The 12,208-nt window shown below is 39.6% G+C and overlaps 1 protein-coding gene across 10 annotated transcripts in view; it reads left to right on the top strand.

Moving 5' to 3' along the window:
- Positions 1-12,208, top strand: part of NEDD4L (NEDD4 like E3 ubiquitin protein ligase) — a 357,512-nt gene that overhangs the window by 215,524 nt on the left and 129,780 nt on the right. The window lies entirely within an intron of this gene.

Genomic DNA, 12,208 nt, shown 5'->3' with positions numbered 1-12,208 from the left:
CTACACATTTGGAGAATATAAATTCTGGAATAAAGAGCTTTTCTTGGAGAGTAAGTTCCAACTAGTGAACAGTGGTTTGCATTTTCATATGTATGTATTTTTGTACACATACATAAATTACTACGTGGTTAGTAAGCTGGTTTTCTTTTAAGCAAAACTTTTTTTCTTTAAAAAACAAAACCAAAACTGGTCACATAACAAAACCGTCTGCTCCATTCAGCAACTTTGTACACGTTTCATATGGACAGGGGTGTTAAGTTTAGGCAGCAGCTGCCACCGCCTCACTTATCTTGAAGGAAAGCATTCACTTGGGCGTCTGTAGTCTGGCTGCCACCAAGCTTTTCTGGCGTTTCAAATATCCACTGCTTTGGTCTGCAGGACATCACATTATTAAGTTTACATGAAAAACTAGTTAGAATCTGTTGCAGTTTTGTGTTGGAATGATATGGAAAAATCTTCCTAGATTTAGGAATACCTTTCGGGATTCATTTGACAAATGTGCTCATATTTCATAAGCTGTACTTTAGACCTTATTACAAGATTAAGTTGTTGAGTACTTTTATATCTGTCTCCCAAACATCCTGCCATGACCAAATCTAAAATGTAACATGACTCCAAAAAATGTTAACCAACTAAATTATTAGAAAAAATACAGGGAAAACCCTTGTGCTGATAGGTTGTCCACCTGGTCTGTTGCTGTCAGTAAACAAGAATTCATTCGTATAGTCATCAATTATAATCAGTTAAAAATTTTTCAGAATTGTTAGAATTTACCAATTCCACCTGTGGCAATCATTAGCAGTTATTTAGTGAGTATCTTAGTTATTTTCTTACAAATTCGCTTTTGGGTTATTTGGTTTGGTTCTGAGCCTCTTAACTGCATCAGAGTTATTCTGAGGAAGTTGGACCAACATTTACCGGCATTTGTGTGCCCCCTTTGTATGCCATTCTTTGCATAATAACGGTGAAACTCTGCATTTTACAAGCTTGAGGAGCCAGTTTTCTAATCCCATTAGTTTTATGAAGTACTCAAGGTGTCCTGTGTATATAAAATTACACCCATTACTTGGAAAGTTTCAGGGCATATCTCAGATTCTTGCTGACACCATTTGTGGTGTAAACAGAGGGAGGATGGCCCCCTGGGACAAAAGCAGTAATTCTGACATCTACTGCAGATGCTATTGGAGAAGGGAGTGCTCTTTCATCTCAAGCTCTCTGGATTTTCCTCTGTCCTCTCAGTGGGCATATACTCCACAGAAGTAGTGTAGTAATCTTTTGTGATTAAAAATTCCTTTTATTGAACAGCAAAGGAATATCCAAATTCTTTTCATTTGGTGGAACTTGTGGTTTGATTCTCTTTTACAGAAGACGTTTTTAATATACAGAAATTTTTTTTACAATAATGTTAGTTGGTGCCTCTTTTTTGCCCTAAAAATAACTTGAGTATCATTAACCATCCCTTTATTTTAAAACATCACAACACAGGAGGCTGAAGTGGGAGGATTTCTTGAGCTTAGGAGTTCAAGATTACTGTGTTTCTGCTACTGCTTTACAGCCTGGGCAACAGAACAAGACATTATCTCAAAAAAAAATAAATAAATAAAACATAACAAACAACATTGCATTTCAGAAGAAAAACAAGTAGTAGTATTTTCATTGACTTGGTTTCTGATTGGATTCTGTCAACTTACTTTCTCGTCTCATGTATAGTAATGATCTCTCTTCATGTGGTCTAATATGAGAATAAACCAACATGTGGCTTAAAATGTCACCTGTTTTCAGGGGTGTTTTGAAAAGTTGGATAGGCAGTGCACAAGGTTGACACCAATACGTTTGTAAACAGAAACTACATAGGGCTTGCAGCAGAGCTCATGTTTCTGTAGCACTTCACAATTTGAAGAATGCTTTGTTTATTTCGCTTAATGTGTATGGCCGTCCCGTTGAGGAGGCATTATCTCACTTGACCTTCCCATGTGAAAAAGTGTTGTTTCAGATGAAAGGATGTGATACCATTATTAGGTGTAATAATGTTATGTGTATATCATAGTGTATACCATGATATCACTTTGTGTACAAATGATGGGAGTGTGTGTGTGTGTGTGTATTTGCACAACTGAGAAGTATATGTTAAGCCAAAAAGCAGTTTAATGCTTCCTGTGATGTGACATTTTTGCTGAAAAGTTTTGAGATGACAACTTCATTGGGTGCCTTGCAGCACTGGCCTGAAAGGTGAGAGAAGGGTTCTCTGGGGATCCCAAGAGCCATCCTCTGTAGTTCACTGGCTTTTCATCCTGGAGTACTTACACTCCCTCTCTAAGCCTGTTCCCTCATCAGTAAATTTGAGGATAAAAATGTCCAACTCGTAGGCTCATAGTTAGGTTTAAATGAGAGTGTCCATGCAAGTACCTGATTCAGGAACAAGGTATCTGTAACGTACAAGTCTTTCCCCTAGGAGTTTAATTAGGTTAACTGTGAACAGCCATTTTTTGATCAGCGTGGCATTTAACACAAGGACAACATGCATTTGTGACGTACCTGGAAATGTTTAATAACTAGTTTTGATGTTTTTTCTGCTGTTTTCTCATGTTTCCTAAGTATTTATCCCTTAGGCCAAATGTGGTCCTGGAAGAATTGCTTCCTGAACCATGAATTATAGAAAAGGACTCTTAAGTGTATTAGGTGGGTTGATTTTGAAGCCTTACAACATTTTGGCTGGCATTTCTACCATATTTTTTACCATGTCCTTTTGCTATGTGTCCAGTGATTGAGTGTACTGTTACTTTGGTACAGACCGAGGCTTTTGAGAAACAATGTCTGTACAAAATTTCCACATTGTGTGACTTTAAAATGAGGGAGATATTTGGGAGTATCTCTTATTTTAGATACTGTCTTTTACAGAGTTTTCATAAATGGTACAGCTGCTTCTCTTGGCTAAGCCTGGTGGCAGAATTCCTAATCATTGAAATAAATCTCTAATTTTATAATACATATTGATAAGAAACTTGTTATGTTTTCATAAAAGTTCACAGTACCAGAAGAAATTTACTCTATGTAAAAACTACCTTAAAATGTAATAAATGTTGGATATTTCTGGATAGTTGATGAATATTTCTAGATAGTTGAGGCAAATCTAAATGATAATGCTACTTGTGCAACTTGCAGTGATCTAGCACATTTTTTAATAAAAATAGTCAGCTGCATATTCAGGTGGTACAGTTTAGCTATCCTAAATACATTTACCTTTTTAACTCTTAATTATATTGTCAAGCCATTCACAATAATGGGAAAAAGCAGGAAATTCATCGGTGGTGTTGAAATTGCAGATCCCATACATAGGTACCAGAATGTGTACATTTCCTCTGTAAATGTCAAAGGAAACTTTGGAAACCCACCTGAGAGTTAGCTGGAGATTATTCAGACAGGTTATCATCCTGTCTGGAGTCTTCCAGTTCTTTTAATTCATACCAAGCAGCATAATATTCCATGTCCTGCATGAGGGAGAGCACCGAAACAGCCTTCACCTGCTGCGTATGGCCAGCTCTGGATCAAAAACTAGGAAGGCCAAAGGACAGAATATTGAAATATTAGCAAAAGTAGGTATTGCAGAATGTAGATTTGGGCAGGTAGAGATTATTGAAAGATTTTTAGAAAAAATCTTTGCTCACCACATTCCAGTGTCAGGACCTGGATTTTTGTCTCTATTTATGATAAAATGTTTTTAAGAAATGCTGGCTGGTCACAGTGGCTCATACTTATAATCCTAGTACTTCAGGAAGTCAAGGCAGGTAGATCCCTTGAAGCCAGGAGTTTGAGACCAGCCTGAGCAACATGGCGAAACCCCCATCTCTACAAAAAATACAAAGCCAGGCGTGGTGACATCTGTCTGTAGTTCCAACTACTTGAGAGGCTGAGGTGGAAGGATATCTTGAACCCGGGAGGCGGAGGTTGTAGTGAGCTGAGATTGCGCCATTGCAGTCCAGCCTGAGTGACAGGGTGAAACTCTCTCAAAAAAAAGAAAAAAGAAAAAGAAAAAGTAATCTTCTGTCAGTGTGCATGATGAATGCAATGCGTAAGGTTCTCACTAGAGTTCTCCTTGGGAATCTCTTGATTATTCTGTTATGGCTTCCTTGAGCCAATTAGGATACAGAGGAGGATAAATGAGTAACTCAGTGAGACAGGTGGCCTGATGTGAGTGGGCCTGCAAGCTAGCCTCTGATGTCCTGGCTGGTTTCACGCCATGTCCTGAATGGGCACTTTCCTGGTCTCTAGGCATCACCACGTTTTGACAGGAAGTTTAGTTTTTTTTCAGGATGGAGGATGTTATAGATTGTATTTCAAGAAACCTGTTTTTTAGACCGTGACAATTTTAGAACCATGGACTGTTCTGACACTTTTGAGTTAAGTGATTAAATTTCTGTGAAGGGACAGATAATGAAATCAAATAAAAGGGTGGATCATAAATTGAGCTGGAAGGGGGCCCTCCTCTCTCGATTTGACTTGTTGCTACACTTTGGTATTCAGAAACTTTGTATTGGTTCCCATAAGTGCCTGCACAACCTCCCTGTTTTTGGAAACCATTCAGTGTTTGTTTTAATGTTAAGCATTATGCCAGGTATCCAGTAAGCAGAGCAAAGCAAATTCTTCCAGGTAGCAAGAGACTGGAATTTCCCCAAGCAGATCAGCTTTTCACAGCTTGCAAGAGTTTACACAGCCTTCTTTTGTGACTTAAGTTTTATAGATCGCAGTGAGTCAAGTGACTTTTACTTCCCTATATAATAACTTTGAGGAGCCTACTTTCAACTCACATCATCATTGATTATCTTGCTTACTTCTTTCTGGAGGGTTGGGCTCAGATGGGCTGGGGTTGTTACTAAGCATGTTTAATACTTTGAGATTCAAATCATTTCTGATAGACTTAGTTTCTCTTTTAGTCAATCGAGAGCTGGTAGACCTTTAAAATATATTTAATGACTCACATATGTCATAGCTCATCCATTTCCTTGACATTTTCAAGCGTGATAATAAATCCTACTTGGGCTTTCCCCCCCCCCCCCCCATGTTCTTTTCGAATGCACAGCTAGGTAGTTACCTCATGAAGGACAACAATTGCTTTGGTCCAGATTTTTAAAATTGAGTTGAATAGAAAAGTTGGGGTGGAACCAGAACTACTGAAATGTAATAATGTATATCAAGCTCCAGCCAAACAATCTAGCACTTCTTCAAATCCAGGAGGTTTTCTGGCCAGGAGTTACATTGCAAGACTAACATGACTCTTGAACTTTGTAAGGAATTAGTCACAGTTGAACACTGGAAACTAGCAGCGTGCTTCAGAGCTGCTTTTGTATGGTCTTCCTCATGAGTTAAAATGCCTTAAGTATGATATCTGCTCCATAGGACCTTACTGATTGTGCTTTTTCACTCGAAAAAAGAGATATTAAGTTTAATAAAACTTTAAATATTTTAGTTTAGTTTTAATATTTAAATGGATTTAATTTCTTACTACGGTAATTATCTTTTTGGCTAACATCTTACTACAGTAATTACCTGCTTTTTAAAAATCCGGAAACAATGTTATACATATTAGCATGCATTATTAGGGTACCCAACTGCCAAGGCTAAGGATGCAGTGTGCCTCAGGCCTGCCTGCACCCTCATTTGAAAATGTATTAGCAAGAGATACACCTGCATTCTGCAGTATGGCACTTTTCTCCAGCTCACATATGCAGGGGTCATTTTTAAATTTTAGATTCACGGATTTACAGAGCTGTGAGTTGCCTTGGAAATTATGCAGACCAGTTCCTTTAATTTTAAAGATGAGGGGGAAAGTGAGAGCTTTACATTTTACAAATCGATACATAATAGTTGTGCCAATTCATGGGGGTACATGTGATATTTTGTTACATGCATACAATGTGTAATGATCAAATCATTACACACTGAAATATTTGAAATATCTCTCACCACAGACATTTGTGGCTTCTGTGTGTTGGGAACATTCCAAATCTTCTTTTCTAGCTATTTTGAAATCTATAGTAACTTCTTGTTATCTATAGCTGCCCTACTGTGCTGGTGAACGCTAGAATATATTTCTTCTTCTGACTGTATTTTCGTACCCATTTACCAACCCTGAGAACTTTACTCTTGCAGTAGCAGAGAATATTATTTTTCTCTCTTGAGTATGAAATAGTTATTTTGGAAAAATCACTGCACCGCAGGTGAAGCCCTGTCCTTCCCGATGTTGGAAATATAAATTATTAGGGAGCCTAGTTTACAGAGCTTTCAGGTTCGCAAACAGGGGGACAGCTGAGGTGAGTCCTACCTAGCAGAAGCAGCCTTACTCCCAATAGCGGGCACTAAGCAAGGCATTGGGTGACAGATAGCTTATGCACAGGCTGGGAGGGACAGGAACAGTGTCATGGAGGGGCAAGACTGGAACTGGATGCTGAAAAATGACCAGGTTTATCTCAGTGGGCCAGTGGGAGAGACCTCACTGAAAGACTGAAGGTAGATGTGCCTGCCAGGGATGTGGTGGTCATATTGGCCCAAAATTGCCTTGTTTGTAATTAGCAGCTTTCAGAAAATTATTTTTAATGTGAAATGTTGCTGAAGAATTCTTGGGTGTGACCGTCGTCACAAACAGTTCCTCTCTTTTCCATCAAATGTGGAGTTGGATGAATTCCCTCCTTGCTGGCCTGCCTTCCACAAAGCTGTCCCCACCAAGGCAGAGTTTCTGCGATTCAGTGGTGGTAGCAGAGACCCAAGAATGAAATAGATTATTTTCACTTTCGTTATAACATCATAGTATAAGATGGTAACCAGAACAGAGAAGATTAAGCTTTTTATTGGGGGGGTGGGTTGAGGGAGAGAGATAGGGTCTTGCCCTGTTGCCCAGGTTAGAGTGTGGTAGCGTTAAGATGGCTCACTGCAACCTCCACTTCCCAGGCTCAAGTGATCCTCCCACCTCAGCCTCCCAAGTAGCCATACCCAGCCAATTTTTAAATTTTTGTGGAGACAAGGTCTGTGTTGCCCAGCCTGGTGTCAAACCCCTGACCTCAAGCAGTCCTCCTGCCTTGGCCTCTCAAAGTGCTGGGATTACAGGCATTGAGCCACTGTATCCAACTAAGTAGGCTTTATTTATGGAGTTTATAAAGAAACTGTTTATATATACAGTGGAGAATTCATCCTGAAGAACTGAAGAAATGAATATTTTAAATACTTCTCTGCATTTTTGTTTGACATGATATTTGTGTAAGAAAATGCTAATCTGTATAATATGAGATATGTTAATTATATATAGTACATATACTTAAATACTATATGCATTTAGATGTAGCAACGAAAAAGGAAATATAAACCATATTTCTACCATTCGAATAAATTGTATTCAATTATATGTGCATATAATCATTTGAAAAAATTATAATGTTGATCGGATCTACAACTCAAACCAAGTGCTAAATTAAATTTAAGATAATTTTATGTAAAATGTGTCACATCACAGAATAAGAAGCAGTAGAACTTGAGTGTCAGATCTGTGAAGGATGTTGAATTTCCAACCTTAGGAACAGAAAAGGAAATGACAGTAGTTGGACAGATTCAGCAATGTGAAAGGTATTAAATTTCCAAACCATGAAAAAAATAGAATGAGGGCAACACCAGATGTTTTTCTCAGTGATTCATGTAAGTTCTCATATGTATATCCTTTCAGTGTCTGATCATGTGCATATTTTGGCCAGTGGGTTTGTATTTCTGTAGTAAAAGTTATAGTAAATACTGGAGAAATACTGAGGTTCCTTCCCTTCCAGCTCTCACTCCATTGTGAAGTCAGTCTGTGTAGGTGAATCACACAAAGGAATTAACAATAAAGACAAATGTCCAGCTCCCAAGTTCTTCATTGTACTGTTGTGGTATGACAATAGAAAATGTAATACATAAAACAGGAAAATTTGTGAGAGAAAATATAATACATAAAATTGGAGAATTGGAGTATTCATGGATGTGACTTTGGAGTGATTTTTAAACACTTGAGTATTTTTAAATGATAAGACCAATTATAGGTACTAAAATTTTTGTGTTTTGAAATGTCGATGTGAATCCAGATGAAGTTAGCAAATCTAACCAGACACCTTAAAGAGATCATTATTCTCTGCTTTTAAAGTAGACTTGCTTTCTGTAAAGTTACGAAGAACAGATACATAGGAATGTTTTAAGATTGCTGGCTACTATTAAAATAATCCAGTGACTGCAGTTATATCTGGGTCTAAGCCATTAGACCTTTTAGAAAATTAATGCTTTTAATCTTTCCTTCAATATATTTGTCACCCAGAATTTTAAAATTTGGAAATTTCATTCATCCAATCCAGATATAAAATTGATCAATTGGCAGTTTTGTTACTTTCGCTTACAAAAACCTCTAGGGTTATAGGAATATGCTCCTCAAGTTAACATGATTACTTTTAAAATGTCTCAATTATAATGGTTAGATATTAGTCCTCCGAGTTCAGATTGCCCCTTAACTTGGATCCTAATTTATAATTTACAGGAAATTGTTCATATTTCATGTTTTAGAATCAGGTACTCTCAAACCCTATTATACTTGAAATGAAGACCCATTATGTTACCTTACAGGGTAATGCTAGAATCTCTCATGAAAATATAACAGTTCCCAAGGAACTTTGTTTCTGTCTCCATGGACCACACTGGCCCCTGTACCGGATGGAGGGCAAGGCACGAGCAGAGGTGCAGGTCACCTTAGTATGTGGCAGATCCTGGTCCCTGGCCTGTGCTGTTTCCCTCCACACCCTTTCATTTCTCCAAACACCAGCAAAGATCATGGATTGTCTTGGGAGTTAGTCTTCCCCTTAGTACTTAGCCTGTCATTTTCATGTTGCAGTGTCTAGAAAATGGGAGGCTTTTATCCTCTTCAAGGAAGTGTTATTTCAAGATGCTTTCTGCTGCCTGTGTCATGCCGGGGCGTGGGTGGATATATTTTTGCACTTTTGCACCAGCGAGTCTGCTTCTGATTTGCAGATTGCATTTATTATAAGATGTATTGTCCATTGATGAATAATGTGTGGGCATTAAAGCAAAACTGATACATAGCTTTTAAAATAGCTGATTTATTCCTTAAGCTTCACCCCCAGAGAAAGGCAGGCTCAGAAGCCTTGTCCAGGAGCAAGGTTTTTGCATGTTTCTCTCAGTTTCAGAGGTCATTTTTGCCCATGTAGAGGTCAAGGGAACATTTGCTGTGCACCTTCTGATGGCTCCATGAAAAATCAACTGACAAAAGGCCGATTAATAGGAGAAGTGGTATACAAATTTACTAACATGCACGCAGGGGAGAACCACAGAGTACCTCAGCTCCCCAGTGGGGTTTGGGAGCATCTATACTATGCTGAGGTTATAGAAAGAATGGGGGCTCAGAGCCTGACCAAAAACAGGATATGGTGGTCATTCAGATTATGGTGGCAAGAAAAATTCTTGGAGGGAGAGAAGAGGGGGCCTGGCAAGCAGAGGTAGTCCTGTGACATAGGCGAAACCTCCTAGGTAGCCCCCTTCGCAGAGAAGAGAAGGTAGATGTTGCTTTCAGACCTTCAAAGGTATCAGACCCTCAATGAACCTTCCCTAGATTTTGACAAGGGAGGGCCTTAGAGAGAGACAGCCTCCGTCAGTCCAGTTTCCACCCGAGGTGCAAATCTCCCCCACAGACCTGCCCTCTGAAAAGCCATTTACAGTGTATCAAAGAGGTGTCTTTTAGGGTGAAATATTTTGATTTCTTTCACCCCCTAGTTTATCATGTGTTTCCTTGATGGGCCAAAGGCTTGACAGATGAGCAGGTAGACAAAAATCTTAGTTCATGGAAAAGGCAAGAATAGAGATGGCAAGGTTCGTTTGTTTGTTTGTTTGTTTGTTTGTTTGTTTGTTTCTTTCTTTCTTTCTTTCTTTCTTTGACAGGGTCTCACTCTGTCGCCAGGCTGGAGTGCAGTGGCGCTATCCAGGCTCACTACAACTTCCGTTTTCTAATTTCAGGCAATTCTCCTGCCTCAGCTTCCTGAGGCAGTAGCTCGGACAACAGGCACGCACCACCACGTCTGGCTAATTTTTTTGTACTTTTAGTAGAGACGAGGCTTCACCATGTTGACCAAGATGGTCTCAATCCCTTGTCCTTGTGATCCACCTGCCTCGGCCTCCCAAAGCGCTGGGATTACAGGCATGAGCCACCGTGCCCGGCCGAGATGGAGAGAGTTTTTAAGTCACTGCTGACAAAATAGACACTCCTCTGTCTCAGCTACTGAAAATTTTTTTAAGAATGTGGATTTACAGAAAAAAAAAAAAGAAACAGGCATCATGCTTTGTAATGAAGTCCTCTGGTCATTGTAAGTGGTCACAGCAGGTTTATCCTCAGGTTTCTTTAAGCTGAGCAGTTAAGGTTTGTGCAGAGGTTCTATGTTTGAGGGAGGGAAGGGAGTCCTCAGGGAGAAGGGGAGCTTTCCGTGGGAGACAGTGCTCCCGGAAGCATTCTTTCAATCTGATATGCAAGTGTGATGGCAAAGTATGGTCTTCAGTGAGTCAGAGCCCCCTCCCTTACCAAGCCTCAGCCCTGAAAGTCGGGTGATCCTCACTGACAAAAACCTCACCGAGGATCATTTTTTTCCTTTTGAACAGGTTTCTTATTTTCCCTAATATGTTCCAGTCTTCTGTCAGTGGCCAGGTGACATCTGTTGGAATGCTGATGTGTGTTGCCAAGCAAAACAAACGCAGGAAGAGTTGCCTGAAGTGGGGGACGACAGGAAGGGAAGGGAGAAAAAGTTGGGGGTAGAGTGTGTTGGCTAGGGGAGATGGGATGGAACCCCGTGGATATATGGAACAGGTATCAAAGATTTGGTAAGTCACAGCTTTAAAACTCTCAGAAAAGCATTCTAGGTTCTTGCAAAGCTTTGCAAGCCTACTGAATGGCTTGTGGTGTATTTCCCACCCTGCATTCAGTACAGTGTTTAAATGGTCCACCGCAGCAGAAAGGATGAGGTATTAACCTGGTGCTCAACACAAGTCTATGGTCAGCAGATTTTTTACTTTATCCCAGTTTATCGATATTTCTGTCCGTAAACACGTTTCACTCTTAATGGAATGGAGTCCACCAAGGATAATGCAGACTGAATAAAAAGAATTTCACTGATTTTGATTATTTAGCACATTAAAGGGGACCCCTGGCCAGCAGTAGATGTATTTTTTGGAGGAGGAGGGCATGGTACCCAGGTAGTACTTCAGGGATTCTGATTTTCAGTCAGGATTGAGAATAATTAAGAAGTTAATGCTACTGACAGCCTAAATCTGAGTTTCATTAATAACCCTTGGTGTAAATACTGATTTAATGCATTTTTTCTCACCCACTTTTCCTTCATCACCCCCAATTTATGTTGTGTTCATGTGGTTCTTCTTGCTGAAGGTGGGAGATGTCCTTTAAGGTTCAGAGGTCCACAGAATAAATTTCCATTCAAGCACCGTTGTATAATACCCATGCATTAGGAGCATTCCAGTTGAATATTTGCAAAGTATATAAAAAGAGCTTATCTACTAAAATAACTGCAATGAAAGGATTAATTTTCCCTCAGCTTCCTACTGCAAGAAGTGAGTGAAAGTAGAATTCCAGTTCTAGCCATGGCAAGACCGGTCTATCCTGTTACGTCTTGGGTGCCAATGCCACTTTTCTCCAGGTAACGAAAGTATCTTCCTGCTGTAAATATTAGCCGAGTGCATTTTTGTGGCTTCTGAAAACTCCCCTTCTTGAAAGTGTTGGCCAGTTGTCAAATTTTCATGAACTTCAGAGAAGTGAGTAATAGGTGGTTTCTTTCTTACAGTATTTAAAGCAAAGTGGTAAAGAGGAAAAGGACTGAAAAGGTATCCTGGGTCAATTCATTTTTTAGGGCACACAGGAGCGTGGTAGCAGAGCCTGGACATGAGGTGGCCTGAAGCCCAAACCACCAGCTCCCCCAGCACAGGAGAGTGCTAACTGTAGCTCACTCTTGGCCGTCTGGGGTTCTCTGCAAATGAACTGCCCTTAGTTCGGCCGACAGTTTACACAGTTGTATTGCTGTCTTTCATTCTCTCTTAAGTAGAGCATTCTGAACACATCTGAACAATTGTTTGAAACCCTATCATCATCCTAGCCGTGGGTTATTTTATGACCTAGTCATTCTTTACATAAACA

The sequence above is a fragment of the Saimiri boliviensis genome, chromosome 13, assembly GCF_048565385.1.
Source record: "Saimiri boliviensis isolate mSaiBol1 chromosome 13, mSaiBol1.pri, whole genome shotgun sequence".
In the NCBI taxonomy this organism is placed as follows: Eukaryota; Metazoa; Chordata; class Mammalia; order Primates; family Cebidae; genus Saimiri; species Saimiri boliviensis.
This window is presented reverse-complemented; position numbering and strand designations above follow the sequence as displayed.